Source organism: Triturus cristatus, chromosome 6 (assembly GCF_964204655.1).
Source record: "Triturus cristatus chromosome 6, aTriCri1.1, whole genome shotgun sequence".
Lineage (NCBI taxonomy): Eukaryota > Metazoa > Chordata > Amphibia > Caudata > Salamandridae > Triturus > Triturus cristatus.
The window spans coordinates 139358727-139385845 of record NC_140589.1 but is presented as its reverse complement, the minus strand read 5'-3'; positions in this window follow the sequence as shown (position 1 = coordinate 139385845).

Genomic DNA, 27119 nt, shown 5'->3' with positions numbered 1-27119 from the left:
ATGATTTAGTGACTGACTGTATAAGTGAGTGATTAAATGTGTCTTACTAAATGCATGTGTTAGTGACTGATGCAGACATTCACACAGTTTAGTTTGTCAGTTGGTGTGTAAGCGGGTGCATGGGTTGGTGAGTAGCTAAATGAGGATCTATATGGGTTATTGATTGGTTGTCTGAGTATCTGTATGGGTGCCTGAGTGTCTGTGTGGGTGGGTGGGGGGTGCAACTCTGTGCATAGATGTGTGAGTGGATGATTCACTGGGTGTATGGGTTCAAGAGTGCATCTGTGAAGGGCTGTATGGGTGGGTGAGTGTGTGTATGGGTGTGTTGGTGAGGGAATGGATGCCTCAGTGGTACATGTGTGAGTAATTGCATATGTGAAAGACAGTATATGTGAATGTTGGAGTGTATAAATGACTATATGTGAGAGTGAGTGATTGTGAGAGTGGCTGTCTGGATCAGTGGGTTGTTGTATTAGTTATTGTATAAGAGTGTAAGTATGTGTTAGTATATGTTTGAATAAGTAAGGTGGTGTGTGTATAACTGTACAGGTGAGTAAATGGGAGTATGATTGATTCTTTGCATGACTTTATACAGTTTTTTTGAAAGAATAATAAACTTTAAAATGTTCCCTGTTCTTTACCACGGGAAGATCTCCACCATGTTGGCGTAGATCTCCACCTACATGTGAAGATTTATGAGTATCAACTTTACACTTGTATATCCTACTTTAGGAGGCTACCCCAGAGGTGGAAATATATAAGTCAACATTTATGTGTTAATATACACTTGGAAATGACGGAACAAAGTGTAGATTTACACCTAGGTCAAGTAGTAAATATATACATGAGTAAATCCACAAAAGACAAGGTTCAAACACAATTGGTCCAATAATCAATGTTGTTCTAGACAGGAATCTATCAAACAAATCAATAAAGAAGCAAATATATTCAACCAGAACTACATAATTAGCTTTTTACAAAACTGTACAAAAGAATAAGAAGGATCTAAAGGTGAAAAGAGCAGAAGGGAATATTCACAAGGAGATAAGTGGACCTGACTAACAAGGAAATCCGTGGTCAATATTAAAACTACTTTCAAACTTTAAAATTGTTTTGTTTTTAGTAACCAAAGAACATTGACTCATACCCTTCAGGAAACACATTCTGGATTATCTCCAATAATCTCCCTGTGGTGCAATAATGATTTTCCATCTGTGGCTAATTTACAAAGGTCTTATAACATTTGTTCCCTTTTATGAGTTATTATACTTTATAAAGTCTTACAATCAGTCTTTTGGCGACTAATGTAAATGTACAGATATTTATATAACACAAATCACCAACCGGTCTCTAAGCGCTTGCTTAGGGAACCCGTCCTGGTATTCCCCTGTGAGATAACCCAGCAGGGCATCCACAAGGTGAAAGCCAGGCATCCCGCCGCGAGGGGCCATTGTGGAGATTAAGCAAGCTATTGCCCAGAGTCGCAGAGTGTGAACCCATGAATCGAGTATGCACTGGAGCGAGAATTATCAAGTCCATGGACAATTTATGGACTCAAGACCCAGCCGAGCCGGGAATTGAACCCTGGTCCCGGGCTGACCTCTGCTTCCAGGTCTGCCTACTCTAACCAGTGAGCCACACTTCTCCACTTCTCTAATGTCGCTTGGAGCAGGAATACCTTATCACCCTACTTAAGGTTTAAAATCCAATCATTATACCGAAGGAGCACTCTCCTAAGAAGATTACTAGGCTACAGGTCGATCATTATCTTAATCCGCTTTAAAACCTCTGGCCAGTCCACTGCCTTTTTCATCACCTACAGGCACAAAATGTCCATTTTCATTATACTCTGCAAATTGGACTTTTTTGCTCTCAGTGAAATGCAAAATGTCACAATGGCTAATAATTTCACTTATGAAGTCTCACACATGGAGTATCATACATATAGTCATTCCCACCACCAGCTGCAGGCCCAACACAATTCAACACTCACATCAGCAAACTGCCCCATCCAAGGACTTTTATTGTCATGTGCCAGATAGATGCCACACCAATCATACTACCAATCACCTAGACATCAGGCAACTTACAAACATGCAGCCAGCAAGCCACTACATATGCACTGCCAGCCAGCCACCAATACACCCGCACGCCATTGGTCATGCACCACTACACACACACCGCTAGCCAATAGCCACTACACACACACCAGCCAATTGCCATTACACATACACTGCCAGTCAACTGCCACTACATCTACCGCCTGCCAGCCACCAGTACACACACACACACACATTGCTAGCCAACTTTCACACAGACATCACCATGAAGCTCCATGCCAATTTCATCTCTAAAACCCTCACAGAACAAACAGTTTACACACACAAACTACGTAGAGGAAGAATTTTACAGGTTTATCGAAATACAATATAACCCAACTATTGGTAGAAGCTGAAAAAACAAGTTTGATTGCATGCACAACATACAGCAAACAATTATCTATCTAGGGGTAAAAACTGAAAATATATAGCAATATGGATCACAGTGCCAGTTACCTTAGGGGTGTTGGAGAAATGTATTCAGGAAAGTGGCGATCTTTCATTCTAGCCCCATCCTCAACCACTCCGATTTTAAGGATACTTGTTTGCTCTACTGCAACAAGGCTGCCTATTACAGTCTGCTGAAACTGCGCAAAAGCCATTTCGGAATCTGGGGAACAATCTTTGAAAACACCAAGGGGATTGAAGGATGCCAAATGAAACAAATGAACAGCCAACTTCTTGTACCACATGTATAACTTTCGAGCAGCATTGTAAGGCTTAAACCTTTGATCTCCTATACTTATAGTGTTTGGACAAAATATCATTTGAAAAATATTGGGAAAAAGAAATATCAGAAATGAAATCTCATGACACACAAATATCGTGATGCAGTAATATTGTTGCCAAGAATATAGGGCCAGATGTAGGTAAATCCGAAATACCAATTTCTTAATAGCGAATTTTACAGATTCGCTATTAAGAAATCGGTATTTCCTATGTAGGTAAAGATTCGGTAAGAAATAGCGAATCCTTAATATTCCTTTTTACCGAATCGGTAATTGAGATTCGGTAACAAGGAATACCTACCCATTCATTTCTATGGGCTTGGAGGCCCATAGGAATGAATGTGAAGACATTCACTATTAGCGATTCGGTATTACCGAATCGCTAATAGCGGGAGCACTTTCAAGGGTGCCAGGGTGTCAAACGGACACCCTGTTGCACCCCTGAAATGTGCATGTGTGCACATGTGGCGCACATACATGCCCTAAGGGCATGAATGTGTGCCACATGGCACTTAACAAAAAACAAAAAAGTGATTTTTTAAAGGAAATCGGTAAATACCACCAACTTGAAGTGGTGGTAATTACCGATTTCTTAAGGCTCAAAAACACTCTTTAATGTGCTTCCCACATTGCATTTAAGGAATCAGTATTACCGATTCCTTAAATGCAAGAGCAATAAGGAATCGGTATTTACCGATTTCTTATTTACCAATTCCTTACCTACATTAGGAATGGCTAAATACCGGTCGGTAACGCTGAAATTTACCGAATTTCGGCATTACCGACCGGTATTTAGCCACCTACATCTGGCCCTATATATAGTTTTTTGAGGTAGGTAATATTGTTGTAAATATTATTGATCTTTTTAATATAGTTCCAACTAATATAGTGAGGCTTCCCTCCTGATAATGCCTAGGGAGGGGAGCTGTGCAGCCCAACTCCCCTTTTGAACAAACAATGGCCCGGGTAAATGAAGACTTGTGAAGGGGGTCCTAACACCCCCCTCACCATTTATTTTTGCATTTGCCACCTGGTATATGGTCCCCGGGGCCTATCAATGCTTGGGAGGGGGCTGCATGCCCTCTTTCCCTGTTAAACTGTATTTGGACCTGGATGAACCGTTCCCCAGGGCCAATTAAGGATCAGGGAGGGGTCTGCACATCCCTCTCCCCTTAATATATATATTTTTTTGGCCCTAGCGGATGAGGTCCCTGGGTATTGAAGACCAACCCCCCACTGCACACAGTCAAAGACTTTGCGCAGCATGTGGTTGGAAGCCTGCAGGGAGACGGAAGCAGGGCCTGACAGCAGCATATGCCTTGCGACTAACTACACGCCATGCACGACCAAAGGCAGTAGGTGGCGTTGGCTATCTCTGAGTCACTGCCTGCAGGGAGCAAGCAAGGACCTGAGGCTGACTCCACACTGCATGTGACAAAAAGCTGTGCAGAGCATAGGGCTGACTGCCGCTGGGTGGGTTGGCCATAGGGCCTGCCTACAGGCCATGCCCTGTGGCCAACCACCTGTTCTGCATGGCCAAAGACTGTGCACAATGTGGGGTCGGCTGCCTGTGGGGATTTCCTGCAGTGCCACAACCACCCGATATGCACTGTCAAAGGCCGTGCATGGCGAAGGGTTTGCTCTTACGTATGCGAATAAAATATTACTCTACGTAAAAAAAAATATACAAATTCACTGATAATAATAAAGGGTAAAGTAACATTATAGTTAGGTGTGATAAAAGATCTGTTTTTGTCTTGAAATCAATTTCACTGATAAAATCAATCAACCACTGGAAGGTGAGATTTGGGATTCTTCTGAGTTGCATTGATGTTTTATTCGCAGTAACGCTTTGACTATTGTCGTGAATTATTTTGTTGAGGTGATTGTGAATGAGCAGTGAGAAACTTTCAGCATTCTGACTCGCTGTTCATCTTATTATTTATATTGGTATTAATATTTTACTTTGTTTTATTATCTTATTGTTGCAAAGTGATCATGTGTGCCCTGTGCGACCCCCATTTTGTTTGCTGACGAGTACTGGTGGTAACTGACTCTGACTGTCCTTGGGCTCTGCCAAATCAGGCACAGCGCCAGTGCTATGTTGAAAACACAGTGAAAACACACACACACATAAGGGTACACTATATCATAGGGTACACTTATAATTGGCACGACCTACCCTATGGGTCCCTAGTACATAATAGGGCAGGGGATTAAAACAACCTTAGAGTCCATAGTATATAAAAAGGCATGGCAGTTTATAGGCCAGCAGCCCTTTCTGCACTTGCATGCGTGCACTGCTGAGGGCACGAGGTCATTTTAAAAGCATGCCTGTGTTGCAGCACTGCTTTTAAATGTAAATTGTGCCCAAAGTCGACTTTGGTAGTAAGGGCACTTAAAAAGTGCCTTTGGCTTATTAGGTACCCTCAGGGTTTCCCCTAGGTGTCCCGGGGTGGGGAGTCTTGTACTTATAAGAAGGGCCCTTCTAAAAAAGAGGTTCTATAGGTACTGGGAATAGATACATTGCCCATTTTGCTTCCCCAGTGTTGCAAACTGCTTCCCATAATCGACGTTTGTACTAGGAGCACTTTGGAGTAAGGATCTACACTATTTTGCATATTCAGGACCCCTAAAGACTCCCCTCGGTGTCCAGGGGAGGGGGATCATTTTGGAGAAATGGCACATTTCATTTTCCCCATTGTAGATCCCCAGCCACACAGGATAACATGGCAATAGTTTATTCATTAATAACTATCACAAGGAGTTCATGAAAATATCATTTAAGGACTTAGGAGAATGGTATTGATAAATCCAACAATTTTCTATTATTGAATTTAAAATATACAGCAAAAGAAATTATAAGACTTTCTTGTCTATAAGCTAAAATCCAGCCTTTCTGTGGTTTCCCCTGTTTGATCAAAGTTAATAGGATTAGCCAGGCTTCTTTGATGGTGTGATAAGTGGCTCACCCGGAGAGAAGTTATCTGTTAGAGAGAGCTCTGCTTCACAAGAACTCCAGAGCAGGGTAGAGGGGTCGTAAAGCATGAGCTTCAAAGGAGGAATAGGACAGTCAGTGAATGCCAGGCCCATCTACTCACCAGCTCCCTTTACCCAGCCTGATGGCAGGCCTAAGGAAGGAACTTTCAGATAGAAGAGAGAGGAGAGCTGTGGAAATGAACCTTGCTGGAGGTTGTTTTCGCTAGTTTTTTCTCCTCTGCTGCTATTTCAGCCATACTGGATTTTGGAGAAATAATGCTTTCTGGGGAAACTTATGCCACACTTTGGAGGAAGTGGTCATGCTCTGGGGTGTTGCCCTGCACCTTATTGGACAGGAGTGCTATATTGCTTGACCTCAGAGAATACTGGATAAATATGTGAGAGGCACAGAGCCTCTCAGATCTACTGCTTGAAACTAAGAGAAGAAGAAGGTCGCCAAGCTGGAAACTTGGGGCCTCATTTATGAAAAGTGACGCATCACTGCGTGAAAACAGTGATGCGCCACTTTTCACTGCGCCCTCCCTGCGACTCCAGTGATGCGTCATATTTACAGTATGACGCATCATGTCGCAAGGAGTCACAGATACGTCAGTATTTCTGACGTATCTGTAGGCGCAAAAGTGACGCATCGCTGGAGTGTGTCACAAAATTGACGCAACTCCAGCAATGTGTCCTTTCACATGGGGCAAGCCCCATGTGAAAGGGCCTGCGTCAGTCTTACGCCTGCTGTGAGGCAGGCGCAAGAAATTGACGCATTTGCACACTAGAAGTGGCGCAGTGAAATCTCGTAGATTTCACTGCGTCACTTCTACGACCATTTGTTGCGTCAAAACGCCCCCCTTGCATACATTATACCTGGCGCAGGTATAATGTGGCGCAGGGGTTTACAAAGTGACGCATCTACCTAGATGCGTCACTTTGTAAATATGGCGCAACATGGCGCATGTTTTATGCCACTGGTGCGTCACAAAAAGTGACGCACCGGCGGCGCAAAAGTGACGCAGGGGCTCATAAATGAGCCCCTGGATTTGCACCATCAGGCCCTGCATTCTAACTGACTGCACCTGCTGCATTATCTGTAACTACAATCCTTTGGATGTACCTTACTTCAAGAGGAATAAAGAGTGGACTCCCTGCGAGCTACAGGTTCACAAAGCTTACTTGGACCATAACCACCTAGAATCCCCTGCCTGGAGTGTGTCCAATGGATTTGTAAGGGTTTGGTCCAGGTGCATTGTGGGATTTGTGACCTATCAAGGACCATCTTGGAGAGTTCAGACCCTTACATTGTGTTTTAGACACTTTGGACCCTCAAGAAGAGCTTCAGGAAGAAGTTCCGGAAGTTTTTGATAAGCTTGGAGAAATGGGAAAAAAGTTCCATAAGTGGACTGATTCAACCATGAGAGCCAAGCCACCCACCTTCAACAGTGAGCCGGCCTGGCCTGCTGGTTCATCTCACTGAAAAGCTTTGGAGATCCAACTTCCAGAGTTTGACGTGGAGCTCCCTGGAAAGTAAGCCGGCAAACCCTCACTGAAACCGGCCTTGTGAAGAGCATAAAGGGTCCCCAGCAGAAAAAGCTCCAGAAAAGTGTCTAAGTCTGAATGCAAGCTCTCAACTAGGCCTGGGCCGGTTTGGATGGAGATCACGGAGTTCCGCTATGTGGAACTTCGCGAAGTGACAAAAAAACTCTGCCAAGCTTTGCGGAGTTCCCCGAGTGACAAAATGCGTTACCTCGTGACATTTGCACTGACTTTTAGCATTGGGTGTTTGTGCCATACTGTAAAATCAGCACAAACGTCATCATGTACAGCGCACGAGCGCACTGCCTCTTTCTGCCGCTCAAGTAGAAGTTCTACTTGAGCAGCAGCTTCCTCAATGCGAACGGAAGGTTTCTCAATGTGAGCGGTAGTAACCATCCGCAACTACCCGCGTTGAAAAATCTCACTGAGAAGCAGTCTAGCTTTGGATTTTCCTCACTTGCGCTCCTCAACTTACCATTGGCAAGCGCAAGTGTGGAAAAAACTCTAGGAACTGCGCAAGCTCCACAGAGCGCAAAAACTCTGCAAACTCCGTGAACGGAGCAGAGTTCACCTCCTTGGCCTACTCTCAACCAAGGCCTACCGCGAGGGGTATCAGAGCAGGGCACTGTCGTGGTTGGCCTGAAACTTTGACTTTGTCTCAGTCAAGTGTGATCAGGTGTCCCAAGGTGGCGCTATAGTGCTGAATCTTAAAAAATCATATCTCCAGTCCCCTACATTGGGTTTTTGACCTTTTGGTGTCAATTTATCGATAAAACTATTTCCTATTTTTATAAATTGGTGTGCGATTTTTATTGTGTGTCTTAATTATTTACAGAATTATTTTTTTTAATGCTTTACATCCTGTCTCGTAATTTAAGCTTGCCTGCTCACAGCCAATATACCAAGGGTTGACAATGGGAGTAATTTACGAAGACTCATTCTGAGCCCTGGACTGTGTTAGTGGCCTTATTGCCAATGGTAGATCCATATTTACCACTACTACTAACCCACTTTCTGACATTTGGGTGCCGATTCCGATCCTGTAAAACCCGGGTACGAATGGTCGTACGGAGCGTATTTTCTGTCCGACTCGTACCCGGGAAAAACACCTTGCAAACTCGCAAGTACAATTCGCACAGAAATACCATTTCCGTACGAGTCGTAAAAAACGCCGACCGGCAAAAAAATACATACAAATCTGATTCTGGACGGCGCATACTCGACGTCCGGACGAAGTCAGGCAGCATTCTACGGACCAGCAAGTACGATTCGTGCCGAAGTCACTCCGCACGCAGCTTTTTTTACGGGAGCCAAAAACTGCTGGGAAATTGAGGACGACGCAAACAAGGAGCACCGATACGCGACGGACAGCGATGGACCCCAACCTACGCGTCATCCCGGCCCTCATAGCCTACCACCTCGTGTACAGAAACCGACGCAGACGCCGCAGAAGGTCAGAACAACCCCCAGGGGCAAAGGGGGGGGGGTGTGTGTGCAAGGGGCAGGAAACATAACCCACACCCCACAAAATACTAATACATCCTGCACATTAATTACCTCCATGGTCTGGTCACTTCGGGGGGCGTGTCCACCAATCCCACGTCCCGCCACAACGGAAGTGGACGTGGACGCGTACCCGTCACCACCACAATGGTGGTACGGGACGTACCCATGCCCCCCAGAGCGTGGGTACGGCCCGTACCACCATTGTAGTGGTGATGTAGAGGTACGCGTGTACGGACCGTACCCACGCCCCCAGAGCGTGGGTACGGGCCGTACCACGCGTACCCCTACGTCACCGCCACTATGGTGGTACGGCCCGTACCCACGCCCCCAGAGCGTGTGTACGGGCTGTACCACACGTACCCCTACGTCACCGCCACAATGGTGGTACAGGCCGTACCCACACCCCTAGAGCATGGGTACGGGCCGTACCACACGTACCCCTACGTCACCGCCACAATGGTGGTACGGCCCGTACCCACGCTCTCTAGAGCGTGGGTACGGGCCGTACCCCCATTGCAGTGGTGATGTAGAGGTACGCGTGTACGGAGCATACCCACGCCCCCAGAGCGTGGGTACGGTCCGTACACGTGTACCCCTACGTCACCACTACAATGTTGGTACGGCCCGTACCCATGCTCCCCAGAGCATGGGTACGGGCCGTACCACGCGTACTCCTACGTCACCGCCACAATGGAGGTACAGGCCGTACCCACGCCCCCAGAGCGTGGGTACGGGCCGTACCACGTGTACCCCTACAGCCCCATTACATGATAGATACAAGGCGTACACATGCCACGGATGTAGGTGTACGGCTTGGTGCAGCACATCAGCTGTAAATTGGGGGTGGTGTATGGCCAGGACAGCAGTGTACCACAGCAAGGGCACAAGTTGCAGAGGACTCCCAGCAGTGCCCAGACATATGAGGGGTGGGTGCCTATCACTCCCAGCAGTGCCTAAACATATGAGGGGTGGGTGCCTATCACTCCCAGCAGTGCCCAGACATATGAGGGGGGGGGTGTCTAACACTCCCAGCAGTGCCCAGACATATGAGGGGTGGGTGCCTAACACTCCCAGCAGTGCCCAGACATATGAGGGGTGGGTGCAGAGGACTCCCAGCAGTGCCCAGACATATGAGGGGTGGGTGCCTAACACTCCCAGCAGTGCCCAGACATATGAGGGGTGGGTGCCTAACACTCCCAGCAGTGCCCAGACACATGAGGGGTGGGTGCCTATCACTCCCAGCAGTGCCCAGACATATGAGGGGTGGGTGCCTAACACTCCCAGCAGTGCCCAGACATATGAGGGGTGGGTGCAGAGAACTCCCAGCAGTGCCCAGACATATGATGGGTGGGTGCCTAACACTCCCAGCTGTGCCCAAACATATGAGGGGTGGGTGCCTAACACTCCCAGCAGTGCCCAGACACATGAGGGGAGGGTGCCTATCACTCCCAGCAGTGCCCAGACATATGAGGGGTGGGTGCCTAACACTCCCAGCAGTGCCCAGACATATGAGGGGTGGGTGTCTAACACTACCAGCAGTGCCCAGACATATGAGGGGTGGGTGCCTATCACTCCCAGCAGTGCCCAGACATATGAGGGGTGGGTGCCTAACACTCCCAGCAGTGCCCAGACATATGAGGGGTGGGTGCAGAGGACCCCCAGCAGTGCCCAGACATATGAGGGGTGGGTGCAGAGGACTCCCAGCAGTGGACAGGGACATGTGGGGGGTGGGTGCCCATCACTCCCAGCAGTGGACAGAGACATGGGGGGTGTACATAATTATCAGATGACCACAGCTCCATGGGTGAATGTACGTATCCCTAACTTAGGACAATGATGATAGTGCCATAACAACACATCACTAACAGCAGTGTCCCACTCCCAGGAGGAAGGAGGTCTTACCCCCACTGCATGACACACCACATGTGGGTGTGAGGGCAAATAACACATGTATACCCACCCCTGGCAGATGCAGCACAATACACACACTGAGATCATGCCACAAGACTGTATAGTCATGTCACTGCCTAACAAACTAAGAGAGCCAAAGAGAACACACACTGTCACGCACATCCCAGGACTGATAGGAATGTTCAGGTGCTGGGCTAGCCACCAAGATGTTGTCTGTCATGGAAGGAATAGAGTGGAGTTCCCACAGATACAATGCCCACAATTGTGAGTCAGGTGTTCAAATACCCAGCAGAACAAGTACCATATGTGTACTAGGCTGGGATTACACACATGCATTGTGCGGAAAAGGGACCATTTATCCATGAAGGCATGGCAAAATACTCTATACACAAGTACAGTGAGTACCAAGGATGGCACAGACGATGCAGCCGGACACATTGCTGAGCAGGCATGGCCAGAGTTGAAGGGATCCATCACCAACAAAGGACATGTAGACACAGGGCAACACAACAATTGTGCAACTCTCTGCAGGGGAGATGTCAGGTGCCACAGAGGAAGGAACACCCCTTGGGACAATGTCTCCAAATACAAAAAGCATACACGACAAAGAATCTTTGCAGAGATCGCGGGATGGCACGCAGATACCAGGTTCCACCCCATGAGCAGCAGACCACAACATTTCCCCGAAACATAACACATGCCCACAACCCCAACTCCTGTAGCATCAGCATCAACATCAATACCTGAAATGCAAGACTTTTCCAAAGAAAAATAAAATGCTTTATTCAGTATGAAAATAATAATGTGTAAACAAGACTATTCACAAAGGCCAATGGCCAGTCCATATCAGCAGTCCTTGGGGGGGGACACATGGCCATGCGTCTCCCCTAGCTTGCCTGCACATCACAAAAGTGGTTCGCCGACGGGGGGGGGGGCATCCTGTGGGGAAGGACCAGGCACCACAGGGACAGGATGGGGAAGGGTAGGTGTTGTGGGTGCAGGGATGGAGGACTCCACCACAGGGGGTGGGGCAGCGCCAAAGGTGGAGGCGAGCTCAGCGCTGCACATTTCTGCCAGTTCTTCAAGCATCTCCCCTGCACCCGGAGAAACAACAGGCCCCAAGGCGGGGGGGGGGGTCGGAGGGATGGGTTGCAGCACCACTGGGGGAGGTGGTGGACGGGCTGGGGGACTTAACTCCCCTACCCGTGGAGTGCCGTGACCGTTTGCGTCCAGGTGAACTAGTGGGGCTGAGGCCCAGCCCAGCAAAGTAGGCCTCCTTCTCCGAATCTGGGGCAGGGGAGCCAAGGGGAGTGACATTGGAGGGACTGGGGAGTGAGTCATGTGGATGAGGACTGTGGCTGCGTGCCTGTCTCTGTGCCCCAGACCCAGTGGGTGTGCCTGCTACCCCCTGAGTGTGCATGTCAGGAGGTGTGCGCTTGCCCTTACATGGTGGTGTGCTGTTTGTGTCTGGTGGGGTGCGTGTGTGTGGATGTCTTGGTGTGCTTGGGACAGGCATGGGTGTTGGACTTGTGCATGGGCCAGGGGTAGGGGGGGAGGCAGCACTGCAGGTGACTCGCTACTGCCGTCAGTGACGAGTCCAGGGACCTCCGCAACATCCGTTGGTCAGACATCGCTGATGACATGCCCTCCATGTACGACACCATCTGGGTCAGCAGTCTGGTGTGGCCATGGAGGACAGTCAGGATCAATGTCTGCCCAAATTGCAACTGCCGCTGAATGTCCACAGACTCGGCAGTGAGGGCAGCAGGGGGGACAGGGGAAGGGGGTGCGGTGCCTGGCACGAAGGAGACACGGTGTGGCCTAGCATGGACAGAAGGGACCCGAGCAAGTGGGAGGGCGGTGATGGGAACGAGAGATGTACTGCTGCTTTCAGCTCTGGGAGCAGCCTCCGCCGCCTCTGGGAGCTCAGCCTCGGACCCATCTGCCTCGTAGTCTGTGTTGGTACTGGCCAGGTCCTCCGCCTCACTCCCCTTGCCCTCTGTGCCACTAGATTCCACCGACTCCACAGCAGTGGTGGCACCACTGCTCGATCCCTCCTCCACGTCCGTGCCGGTGTCTCCCTCGGTGTCCTCCGATGATGCTGTGGGCAAGGTGAAGAGACAGGAAAAAATCAGTCACCTGTATACATCTGACACATGAGTCCAAACAAAATAGGCAACAGTGCAGATCAGGAAAGGCATCAGGAGTAACATCTAGGATACTCCCCACATATGTAAGCCCTGCACTCCCCAGTTGGTTGACGCACCATGCCACTTGCAAACAATGAAAATTAGGACTCAACAGTAAATAACTTGAAATCACAAGATCATGAGAAGCTAGTGTCTGGGATCAGTTGAGCACAGCAAGACTATGAAGGCATGCCACCTCTTGTTCACTTGGAAACAAACAGTATTGTCGCACCCAAGGCCAAAAACCACATGCCAATGCAGAAGGTGTCCCCACACTCAGAGACATGTGAGTACTTTTGACACCCCAAATAAATACATTGTGACTCCTGGAGAATCACAACCCTTTACAAAATGGACATGTCTAGCATGTGTGAATGTGGCACTCTGTGAACACAAAATGTAAATGTAGGTGTACTTGTAAAGCGCACTGTGACTCCAAGGAGTATCCTGGCGCTGAAGACCGCTGGGGAACCCGTCCTGGTTTTCCCTGTGAGATGGTCCCTTTCTGGGTATCTCCAAGGTGAAACCAGGCATCCCCGGCGTCTGTGGGGGGCCGTTGTAGAGATGAGGCAAGCTTAATGCCCAGAGTTGCCGAGTGTGTTCCTGGTTAGAGTAGGTACCGAGGCAAGAATTATCGAGTCCGTTTTTGACCCTGGTCCACGATCCTGCCGCGTCGGGAATTGAACCCTGGTCCCTGGCCGATTCTCTGCTTACGGGTCTGCCGCCTCTAACCAGTGAGCCACACCTCTCCCAACAACACACATGTGTCTGTATAGCAGAAGTCACACAAGGAGGTGCACACCAAACTACATATACACAGTCATTGTCTGAGCTGCCAGACTCATTCAAATCAGCCACTGTTAGGCAGAAATGGCGTAGCAGGAAGTACATATACATGGCACCAGGGTGGCTGAATGACTTGACACTCGTAAGGTGGTATCAGCAACAACCAAGGACTAACCCAAATGCTAGCACACTGTGGGAACATGTATATGTATGAACTACAAACAAGTGTTGTCCAAACTTTGCCTTACTTTCAAATGTGCCAGCGTGTCCCTGGAAAGTGTAAAGGTGGTGTCTTGTGCACTTCCTTGGGAGACATCTGTCATGCAGGCACATCATTGTCCTTCACAACCAAACAACAAGGTCAAGCATATGAAACATTGAGACATGTTGACAGGTGTAGTGAGTGCCAATGGACATTTTCCCAGAGTAACAACTTGAATAATGTCATTTGTCACATGGCTATCCGTCACCTGATCACACAGTTGGCTACACATATGACCTACTGACTGTCATCTGGAGTGGCACACATGTCCACACCCAGGACAATGCATAAGCTAATGGGCCTGCAATTGTTTAGAAAAAAAGCCTAGCTGTACTGTGGGTTCCCCCTCATGGCAAGCCAGAATGTACCCACAGATGTCAGCACACAAAGTCACAACTGTGTAGCATCTGAACCACACACAGGTGCCAAAAATGTCCAAGCAGGATACATGATTGCCAAGAACTGACACAGTCAATGAAGCACCAACAGCAAGCACTGGCCAACATCACGAGGGCACTGCACGATGACTTTCTGTACTGCGAATCATCACACACAAGTCAGAACTGGCAATGAAACATCAGGGTTGAACATGTACGCCCCTCCCGTGCACACCCACCCATACCTGAGTAAATGTGACTGATACCAATCAAGAAGTGAAAGCTCTTATTCAGGGTTACAATAACTATGCATGAAAACTAGCTTCATTAACACAACATCACCTTGTAGGGCTGGCAAAACATATTGGTCACAAACAAACATCAACAGATTGTTGTGAATAGCCACACAGGCACTGCCCAGTGTGAGTATGCACAAGCAAACTGCTGTATCCCTGTCCAGTGGGCAAATGTATCACACATGTGAAAACTACTACCTAGGCCAGGGAACAATGCCACAGAGGCAGAGCCATTATGATCCCACAGTGAATGTGCACAGTGTTGGATGACACACATGAGTAGGAGGGCAGGCTGTGACAGGGGACTGTAGTGTGCACACTGCTCCATGGTCCTGGAATGAGCTGACTGTTACAGGAGCAGCCGTCCCGGCACTATGCATATATCCCACTCATGCACATCATGTCTGAGGCCACAACATTGGTAATGCATGCAGCCAGTCTGTACATTTGAAACCTCACACTCCTATGTTGGGACTCAGCATCAGTGGCAACAAATATGCACCCCCTAATGACTGTACAGGACAGGGCACAGGCAGACCACCCCCACACATGATGCTGAAAGCAGTGTGCTCCTTGATAAACTGGCAGCCTAGATGACCATGTGCAATAGTGATCACACACAGACCAGGTAACACATGTCAAGGAGGGGAAGGGAGGAAGAACAGCACAGGTTGACTTGGGGGATATATACCCTGGTGTTGTAAATTAAGGCAGATTGTGATTAAGCATTTACTGAAAACATTAATGCTTTCCCTTGCGATCATGTTTTCTTCGTTATGTTGACCGAAGTCCGGACTCCATTTTGTATTGGCATGCTGCCATGTGTTCACCACGAGGAGAGTCCGACCTCTGTGTTAGTTGCTCTTGTAATCTGCCTAGCAACAGTTTATAAATAGCTCTCTCTTGTCCGTCTGGCGCATGCCCAGACTTGACCACATCTGTTATAATTAGCTTTGCTTGACCATGTGTTTTCACGGGCCCAAAGAGTATGTTAGCTCCGCCCATGTATTGATTCAGTATCGAGAATGACCATAGATGGTAATGTTGTTCGGCCTCATGTTGTATCCACCCACTATGAGCCCCTCTGCTGTGTATAAAAGGGGACTATGTACGCAAGTTCTTTGTGCTACTCCATGCAATACTGAAGAGTGTTGTGTGGATTGTAGGACCACCCTTAAGGGTTAATAAACGTTGTTTTTGTACTTTGCAGTTTCCGTGCCAACTTCCTTATAGATTTCGTTACAGGAGAGCGAACCCTTGTGCTTTGCGGGTCTAGCTGGGGCCTGTATTCATCAATTGGCGCCCGTCACGTGGGGCTCATCGGCGACTCGGATGCTCGAAGGACTGGTCGCGACGAAGGTGAGGAGTTTGGCCGGGGACGTGATCACTGCCAGCGGCGTCTTAGCCCTGGCATCCCGAGGTTTTTCTCCCTTCCCTTCCGAGCTGACCGTCTGGGTGGCGCCGGTCATCGACTGAGACCTCTTCTGTCGGTCCTGCCGTGAGAGCCGTTAGGGCGATTGTGGAGCTTGGCAGTTGGAACCTGGACTCTTGATTGGTAAGAACCGTTGTACGGTACTTGCTCCGAGTTTTTGAAGCCTGGGATGGCTATTTGAGTTTGATTGATGATGACTAGTCATATTTTGAATTTGTCTTTGTGAAAATATATGCGTTGCAACACATATAGGCAGGTAATGTGGAGAAATTTCTCCAGGAGCTGTGTAAACTTTGAACGGCGCAACGATTAAGTGCCATTTTCTTTATAATATTGCATATTTTGCACTATTCCTAGCATGCCTGCTTTTAGCGCACTCCGTAAGTGGTGCTGCTGTTTTGGACACCGGTTGAACCTCGAGGAATCTGCTCCAGCTCCCCCAGAGGGGACTCCTAATAGGGATATGTACGTGAAGCATGGTCTTTCTTCCATAATGTACAGCACGTTGTGGAGGAAATACACGAAGAAGGATCCTGAGTTGCGATGGCCTTTGTATGGATCGTTTGATATACGTAAGATTGAGTATGTGGAACAGTGTATGTGTAAGCGACGTGCTCGTCAGGATATGTTTGAGTGTGTGCGATTATGGGTGAAGGAAGTGCGTGAGCGAGAGAAACGTGAGAAAGCGCTGTTTGATAAGGAGCAACGAAAGAATGATCATATGCGAGCGCAGGAAGCGAAGCGTCGGGAGGACAAAGAGCAAACGGACAGACAAGAGAAAGAGCGTAGGCTACAAGTTTCGGGTCAATATGTTGTTCGTCAGCCACTTTATCCTGTCCTTAATAATCCTGATGACGATTTTTATTTACTAGATCGCTCTCCGCCCCCTTATGTTGGCGCATCTGCTCCGCGGCCGCAAGATTCTGGCCCGGCTCCGGGTAAGGTCGACACACGGTCCATGTTATCGGCCGAGCATATGGCTGAGCTTCGGAAACTTTCCCTCCGTGCACTTAAGGGCAAGATGTCTAAGGAGGAGTTGTTCCATACTTGGGGGTCGTGGCAAGATAGAGAGAGGGTGTATTTTCTGTCTCATTTCGCGGATGAAGTAATTGCTGCTTTCCGAAAATATTCTAGTGTCCTTGAGCCTGACGAAGTGTCTTCGGATGCCGGAGCATTACGTAATGGTGTTTTTTCTCCCCCTAAGGCTCCTGAGGCGGCTCGGCGGCTGTTCGCTTTACGGGACGAGGTGCTGGCCCTTAGAGAGAAAGCACGCCAACAAACGGAGGAGGAGAAGCAGTCGGATTCGTCTGCAGCAGGGGGCCACCCATCCGCCTCCCAGTCAGATAAGGACGACATAGTGCATGCTAAACCAATGCGAGAGGCGGCGCCTTTGTATGTTCCTCCTAAGGGAGCAGGGACTAGCTCGGATATTAACTCCGCCGATGCAAGGGGATATTTTGTATATAATTGGGTTTACACTCCATGGCATAGGGCCGATGTTATGGCATTAAAGAATGCGCTGCCTGACCCCCGCAAGAATCCAGCGGCCTTCTATGAAGAAGTCGAGGGGGCCTTGAATTCTTGCATTATGACCTTAGCGGATATAGACCTGTTCTTTGGCCTTATCCTACCGCCGGATACGTGGCGCTCTGTCCGAAAGGTAGATGATGCGGTTGCCTTCAAGGCCCGGTGGTCCGACCTTGAGGATGAGGATAGGGAACGGAAGCCCGCACAGAAACCACCCCAGAATATTTTAGATCTCCCTGCGGCTATTGTGGCTAAGTTGAAGACGATTATCCCCCCTAAAAAGATTGACTGGAATATGTTAGCTGCATGTAAACAGAAAGTTGACGAGTCAGTTGCGGACTTCTTTACGCGCTTTGAGGAGACGTTTCATGATTTTAGTGGCCAGTCGCTTACTGACGACACGGGCCGCCACCTTTTCGCGGACAAATATGTGGCTAATCTGCTACCGGCAGTTGCGGCCCGGTTAAAAGCGAGTGAGAGTTCTTGGTCCTCCGCGACGCCGACGGCCCTTCTGACTATCGCTCAGTATTATGAGCGTCAGGAGCACGAGGCGAAGGGTCAGGAAGAGAAGAAATCGAAAGATCTCAAAACCAAGGTGATGTTAGCACAGGTATATGGCCCGCCCCGACGGGGTAATAATAATAGAGGAAGGGGCGGATCTTATGGTCCCCCTTCGGGCCGATCTGATTTGAATAGGAACCAGTGTGCATATTGCAAGCAGTTGGGCCATTGGGCCAGGGATTGCCCAGCGTTGCGTGCTTCGCGTCAGGGGCACACTCCGGGTGGCCCGAGAGGTAGAGGGGGCTTCTCGAACTTTAGAGGGAATTCTAACGATAATGTCCGTTTCGATACTGCCGGGCGGCACCGAGATGGCTCAAATGTTTTTGATCGCCAGCACCAGTATCATGTATCGGACATCGATCGCTCGGAATATCATGATTCCCAGCATGCATAGGAATGCGTTGGATGGGGGTCCAAATCAGTTGAGGTGCCGGTCGATCAGACGGGTCCTTATGTATCGGCTGAGGTTTTAGGTTCTACTGATCAGTTCCTAGTGGATACAGGAGCGACACGTAGTGCATTGTCTAGGTACTTGGTTCCGGGGCTCCCCCATCCGGCTCAATAGTTACATCGGTAGGGTTTGACGGTACACTCTCCCGAAGCCCTCTTTCACAGCCCCTTGCATTTAAAGTTGATTGTTTTTCTGCGCCCTGTCCGTTTCTGCTTGCTCCGTATACACCGGATAACATTATGGGCCTTGATATGTTAAAGTACTTTAGGGCTACAATCCGCTGCTCCCCTGAGGGTGTGAGGGTGATCTTAAATGACAACTATCCCAGGTCTGGGCGGATGTGTACGATATCAGAGGATGCGTTGTTGGCTACCCTCCCCCGAGCTTTATGGGCGACTTCGGACACAGATGTGGGACAAATGGTGATTCCTCCGGTCCACATTAGTGTCCAGGAGGGGGCGGTGTTACCACGCCTCCCGCAGTATCGTATTTCCCAGGAGGGCGAGGAAGCTCTCATACAGATTGTGCAAGATTTGATCGCAGTAGGGGTAGTGGAAGAAGTTCCCTATAATATCTGTAACAGTCCGATTCTCCCAATTTTGAAAAAGGACACGGATGCAAAGGTCTATCGGTTCATAATTGATTTGAGGGAGGTAAACAAGATCGTGATACCTCAGTACCCGGTGGTTTCCGATATCACGACGTTGCTTACCTTGGTCCCGCCTACGGCGACCATGTTTTCAGTGATTGATTTGAAGAATGCCTTCTTTTCCATTCCCATTCACCCTGATAGCCGATTTCTTTTTGGGTTCACATTAAACAATAGATCTTATCGTTTTTGTAGAATTCCCCAAGGCTATACAGAAAGCCCTAGTATTTACAGTCAGGCTTTGAAACGACAGTTGGATTCCTTTGTTTTACTCGAGGGGGTCGCCCTCATTCAATATGTCGACGACATCTTGTTGGCGGCTGACACCCTGGAGTTGTGTGAAAAGAGCACGTTATCCCTCCTTTCCTTTTTAGCATCCCACAATCATAAAGTGTCTAGGAAGAAATTGCAATTCTGTAGACCAAAGGTGACTTATTTAGGTCACCTTTTGTCTAAGGAGGGGCGTGCACTCACACCAGATCGTATCCAAGTAATTTTGGACACACCGAGACCATCCACGCAGAAGGATGTGCGTGCATTTTTGGGCCTTGTTTCTTTTTGTAGACAGTGGATATTGGGGTTTTCACACATAGCTAAGCCATTACTAGCTCTTTTGACAAAAGACACGCCTATCCCAATTCCTTGGTCAGATGAGTGTGATGCTGCTTTTCAGCAACTGCGACAGGCCCTTTGTTCAGCACCAGTGTTAGGGACCCCTGATTATACAAAACCCTTTTCGTTGTATGTGCATGAGAAAGATGGATGTGCATTGTCAGTCTTAGTACAGATGCACGGCGACAAGCAGCGCCCTTGTGCATACTTTTCGGCTGTGCTTGATCCTGTCGCCCAAGCATTACCAGGGTGTTTTCGCTCGGTAGCGGCGACAGCTGTGTCAATACGCCAAAGTGAAGGAATTGTGTTGTCCCATAAATTGTTGGTGTTAGTTCCCCATGCTGTTGATGCCCTGCTTAATCAAACAAAGACACAGCATTTGACCAGTGCCCGTTTAACGGGATATGAGTTGACGCTTTTGGCTCCTCATATTACGTTGAAAAGGTGCGTGACATTAAACCCGGCCACATTGTTGCCATACCCCGAGACCCAGCCTGAGGCACAGAAAGTGCATGATTGTATTCTTGTGACTGAGGAACAAACAAAGGGTCGTATTGATCTCCAGGATACGCCCTTTTCAGAGGTAGATGGGGAATTGTGGGTAGATGGATCATGCCTGAAGCTACCAGATGGTACGACTTCAGCAGCGTATGCAATTACCACATTACACACGATAGTGGAGACAGCACGCATACCACAGAAATCAGCTCAAGCAGCGGAACTGATAGCATTAACACGAGCATGTGAGCTCAGCACAGGATTATGTGTGAATGTTTATACAGATAGCCGCTATGCCTTCGGAGTAGCGCACGATTTCGGCCTACTCTGGAAGGAGAGAGGGTTTCTAACGTCACATGGGGTACAGATAATGCATGGGGAGTTAGTCCACAATCTCTTAACCGCATTGACATACCCGAAGAAAATCGCCATTGTTAAGTGTAGCGCCCATAGGAAAGTGGTTGATAAGGTTGGAGAAGGGAATGCGTTAGCGGATCGAGTAGCACGGGAGACTGCGATGCAGCCCGGTACTACTGCCATGTATGTAGTGAAGTCACAGGTGGAGAGATGGCATGATGCGAAGGAGGAAGTGCGAGAAATACAAAAGACCGCTTCTGACAAAGAGCGGGAACAATGGGCTAGCGAAGGAGAACTGGATGACGAGGGTTGCTGGAGAAATAAGCAGATGGATAGATGGAAATTACCCACGGCCTTTGTACAACCTATGGTTCAGATGGCACATGGGCTAGCACATGTTGGAGCTTCCGCAATTGTGAAATTGCTTACCCAAGTCTGGGAGCATCCAGAGATTGCTAGCACGGCAAAGAGGGTGGTGCAGACCTGTATGATCTGTCTGAAGTATAACCCAGGGAAAGGCACGCGAACTCCAGCAGGAGGATTTGCGACGCCCACTGCACCCTTTGAGGTTCTACAGATGGATTACATCCAGCTTGAGCGCTGTAACAATTTGAAGTATGTCCTAGTAGTGGTCTGCGCCTTCAGTAAATGGGTTGAGGCGTACCCTGCGAAAGACAATACTGCAATGACTACAGCGAAGCTATTGCTGAAAGAGTTTTTCCCCCGATACGGCGTCTGTAGACTTCTGTGGAGTGATAATGGCCCTCACTTTGTAGCGGATGTTATAAAATATGTCTTGAAGGGCCTAGGCATCACCCAGAAGTTCCACGCCGTATTCCACCCCCAGTCTGCAGGACTAGTCGAGAAGTATAATGGTACGCTGAAGCTTAAGATCGCCAAAATTCAAGCTTCAACATCTTTGACTTGGCCAGACGCCTTGCCACTGGCGTTATTGTCAATTAGGTCGGTGCCACACTCTCGAACCGGCCTTACACCCTATGAGATAGTATTTGGACGCCCAATGAATATTTGGGGTCCACCAAGGCCTAAGGCTGTGTATGATGTACCTTGTGTAATGATGAGTGATTATCTGGCACAGTTAACGGATAATTTGGTTTCTATTCATCAACAGGTCCGAGAGGCGCTCCCTGATCGGTCTACTGGCGAAGGACATGGTCTCCGGCCTGGGGATCATGTCATGGTGAAGGTCTTCGACAGAACGAACAGTTTGGAGCCGAGATGGGTCGGACCTGAGCAAGTTCTCCTTGCAACAAGGACGGCAGTGCGAGTCTCGAACAGGAAGAATTGGATCCATTCCTTACACTGTCGAAAGGTACCGCCCGGATTGGTGGAGTCTGCCGTGCTGACCGATCAACGAGAAATCCTAGCAGCAGAGACAGGCCGTGCTGCGGAGCCAAACGACACTGAGGAGCTCTTTCCGGACCACACGACTTCTGGAGGAAGGCGATATCATCTTCGACCAAGGAAGTAAGGTTTCCAGTACCGGGACATACTGTCAGAACGGCCCTTGGGTTAGTGAAACGGAGAGCCGATGAGGCAAGGGGGGGGGATCAGCCCTGCATTAGTGTAGCGACACCCGTCTTGGCCCGCTGGTGAAGAAATCAACCGCTGCCCAAGGGGAAGAGTTCTGACAGACTTTTTAGTTTCAGGAAGATATCAGGGTATTGTTTCTTTTGACATGGAGAAGAAGAAAATCCTTTGTGCGTTGGGGTTCATGCTAACAGTAGCTATCGTTGGTATAACCACATGGTTTGTGGAGGAGGCAACTCCTGCTCGAAAGACACTTGTGTTGACGACTCCAGTGCCTGCAGAGCACTACTTTTATACATTGCCATATCAAGAGTTGAAGCATCGACAATCCTATTTGAATAACACTTTCATTCAGATGCTGCATCATACCCACGTTGCTACGAACGCTACGAACTGTTGGATATGTGGGATGATGCCAGCCCATCAGAAGAAAGGAGGTACGCCATTTATACCACTTCCTTTCTCTCATAATGGCTCTTGTAGAGCATGGTATACTTTGCTTTTTGCCACTCGGAGACCGACAGTGGGACGATTGCTTTTCAGACTTAATAAAGAATGCCATCAGGACAAGAATGGATATCCACAAGCGAATGGGACAATTTGGGAATGGGAAGAGTACCGACCGGACAATGAATCCATCCCCTATATCTTCACGAACACCAGAGACACTGTGGGGAAGGACAAATTCGTAATCCAAGTAGCACAAGCCCAAGCGGACCTGTGTGTCCAGAGTGCGGGTTTTATCCCTGTGGGTGTCAGTGATTGTATAACCGTATTAAACATCGATGGGTTAAACAACAGCACCTTCCTAGCGTCCCATAATACCTACTTTGTATGTGGAAATAAAGGCTATTACCGTTTGCCGGCTGGGTGGTCTGGGGTATGTTATGTATCATTCCTATTACCTCCTGTATTCTTAGCACCTGCGTCATATCATAAGGATTTGAAACTGTTGAATAATGTGACTGTAAATAGATATAAACGTACTCTATCAATTGATGATGTGGATCAGACCGATACCAGCTTGCAACAGTATATTGATTTTAACTTAGGACTGTTTTTCTTTGTTGGAGCCGCTTTGAATAGTAGGAAGATCCGAAGATTGACAAGAGTGGTAGAAGCTGTGACTAATCAGACTGCTGCTGCTCTTGGGAATCTTACGGAAGAGTTACAAATTACTAGGATTGTTGCATTGCAGAATCGTATGGTATTGGATGTAATGCTAGCTGATCGAGGAGGAGCCTGTAAAATTATTGGAAGTAGCTGCTGTGTGTTCATCCCTGATCATACGCCATCTGTTTATAACGCCATTAACAAACTGCATAAAATAGCAGCTGAAATCCACACAGAAAACGGCACTTGGTCCTTTTCTGGATGGTTTTGGGCGTTGGTTACTGCCTGGGGATGGAAGGTCTTAACTGGTCTCTGCATTATTATAGCAATTCTGTTCTTTCTCTGTATGTGTATTCAATGTGGACCATTGTGCTGTTCCGTATGCATTTCATTCTGCATTCCAGATAAGAAAGCTATTGCCGATGTTGCTCGCCAGAAGGGTCTAGCTAAAGAGGTTAAGGGAATGATGATAATTGACATATACGATGATTATTCTTGGAAACCGGATGTCTTCAGTAAATGCTGAAAGGGTCGTCTGTTGTAAATTAAGGCAGATTGTGATTAAGCATTTACTGAAAACATTAATGCTTTCCCTTGCGATCATGTTTTCTTCGTTATGTTGACCGAAGTCCGGACTCCATTTTGTATTGGCATGCTGCCATGTGTTCACCACGAGGAGAGTCCGACCTCTGTGTTAGTTGCTCTTGTAATCTGCCTAGCAACAGTTTATAAATAGCTCTCTCTTGTCCGTCTGGCGCATGCCCAGACTTGACCACATCTGTTATAATTAGCTTTGCTTGACCATGTGTTTTCACGGGCCCAAAGAGTATGTTAGCTCCGCCCATGTATTGATTCAGTATCGAGAATGACCATAGATGGTAATGTTGTTCGGCCTCATGTTGTATCCACCCACTATGAGCCCCTCTGCTGTGTATAAAAGGGGACTATGTACGCAAGTTCTTTGTGCTACTCCATGCAATACTGAAGAGTGTTGTGTGGATTGTAGGACCACCCTTAAGGGTTAATAAACGTTGTTTTTGTACTTTGCAGTTTCCGTGCCAACTTCCTTATAGATTTCGTTACAGGAGAGCGAACCCTTGTGCTTTGCGGGTCTAGCTGGGGCCTGTATTCATCACTGGCAGTGTCTCCAGGCGACTGAGCAGCAACAAAAGCTGGCGACACACAACACACACACATGTACCTACCCCCTTCCTGCTGCTGTAACTCCTGTATCCGCCTATCCAGGTCAGGGAAGACCACCGCCAGGACACGCCGCATCTGGTGGGTCAGGCGCCGGCGCCCACCATGCTTGCGAGGAGCCTCCTCCTTCAGCATGACCCGGGCGATCCTCCGGGTCCAGCACCGGATGTCCTGCCATCTCTTCCTCACTTGTGTCAGGTGCCGACTGCGACCCTCCGCCGATTGCACGGCCTTGACGGCGTCCTTCCAGATCTTCCCCTTGTGGTAGGGGGATACCTGTGTGGATGATAAAGTGCGACAACATCACTACACTAGAACAGGGCATTGCTGGCAAGTAATAGCACCTTAGTCATAGGGACTTTTTCCACTGGGGACGCAGCAATGCACTACATGGCATAGTAAGTACACAGGTGGCATGAGGGGTGCGAACCAATCCCTGATCATGGCACACACTGTGCATCCCAAGCAACACAAGGCTGATGGACAGCAACGCAAAGCAGTCACATGCGCCAGGCCACTGACGAAACCTCAGCAGAGTACACAGACACACACAGGCACACATCAATCACCTGCCATTGGCAACAGCGGATGCAAACCTCACTCTGCACATGTGCCACTTGCCAGGGGGGGGTCACAGGTGTGGGGCTAGCTCAGCCAGTCAGACACACAGCACGGCTTACTTCACACATCAGATGGATTGAGCAGTTGCCTCCTCCATGCAGCTGTGGTGCAACACTCCACCTAGACACTCATCCACATGACAATAAACATTCACACACATCAATGTCCAGGGGGCGTACATATCATTTGGACACTCTCACCACTCTCACTACAGCTCCACTCAACTCTCACACACATCTGTGGGTGCAGTCACCTGTCACACCGGGGTGACCACTGAATCACCGCAGGACAATAGAACAAGAATGCCCAAGAGGATTTGACTAGCGGAATGTGCCATGCACTATGCAGTGAATGTCACAGTAAGCACAATGCAAGTGAGGAGTGCACACATGAACTACATCAAGCCCTGCATGAGAGACATAAGCCATCCCCCCCCGGGACCCACTCCACCCAACATTGCATGTCTGTCACACCTGGCCACAATGCCAGAAGTGACAGACACAATAAAGGTGCACAGGCAAATGTAGTGGAGTCAGCACTCACCTGCTCCCCTGGTCGACCATACAGCATTGGGTACTGTGGGAGGATCACATCCAGCAGGGCCTCGTTCTCCTCCTGGGTGAAAGGCTGGGCCCTCTCCATAGTCCTTGACATGGTGCCAGAGGGAGACAATACAGCAGCAGTGGTATCGACTGACATGTTGTGCAGGTAAGTGCCCTCTCATGGGTTCTGCCTGCCTTATATCTTCCTTGCTGGCCTATTTCATATACAGGAGTACAGAGTGATTGGTCAGACTCATTTGCATCCTACGTTTCCTCCAATCCCTTTAAACATACACCAGTGACAGCCTTTGCATCTTTCGATTTTGCAGCATCATGTCAAGTCAACAACCACTTTGCAACAATGTTAAATGTGGCCAACTGATTGTTCCAGATCACATGATGTGAAATTTTGAACTTGAAACTCGGTATCCATGACAACCAGCATGCATTTAGGCCATAATACTTGTCCCTCATGTGTCCCATTGTAATTCTTAAATCCCCACACAGGTACGGCGCTTTTCACACGTACCCCTAGGGCACCATCACTACAGTGATACGGGTCGTACTCACGCGTGTACGGCCCATATCACTAGGATCTACGGCACCCCCAACGATAGTGATAAGCACGTACTCACGCGTATACGGGCCGTACAAGCGTGAGTACGTGCCTATCACTAGGCCCTACGGTACCCCCAATGATAGTGATAGGCATGTACTCACGTGTGTACGGGCCGTACACGCGTGTGTACGTGCGCCGTACACGCGTGAGTACGTGCCTATCACTAGGCCCTACGGTACCCCCAACGATAGTGATAGGCACGTACTCATGCGTGTACGGGCCGTACACGCGTGAGTACGTGCCTATCACTAGGCTCTACGGTACCCCCAACGATAGTGATAGGCACGTACTCACGCGTGTACGGGCCATACACGTGTGAGTACGGGCCCTACACACGCCCTCAGAGTGTGTGTACTGCGTTTCACAGCTTACACTGGTGATAGGAGGCGCACACGAAAGGAATGGAGGTGTCAGACTCGCACAAGGCTGTACATCAAGTCATTGTCAGTGCAGTCCTTCATGTGCAGGGCCTAGGTGTGTCAGGCAGTGATGTGGCACATGTCTCCTCATGTTGTGGCACAATAGATGTGTGATGAGCTGTTTACACATGTCATGTGTGATGGGGCACTACGTGGCACACTTCCCCTTCACACTTTGCACATGTGTGCATGTGCGACTCATCTGTCAAGCACTGCATCACTGGTATGGCACAGTCAGCAACACCCGCAACTGTCCACTGATGGCAGGTACATGGATAATTACACCTCCCAT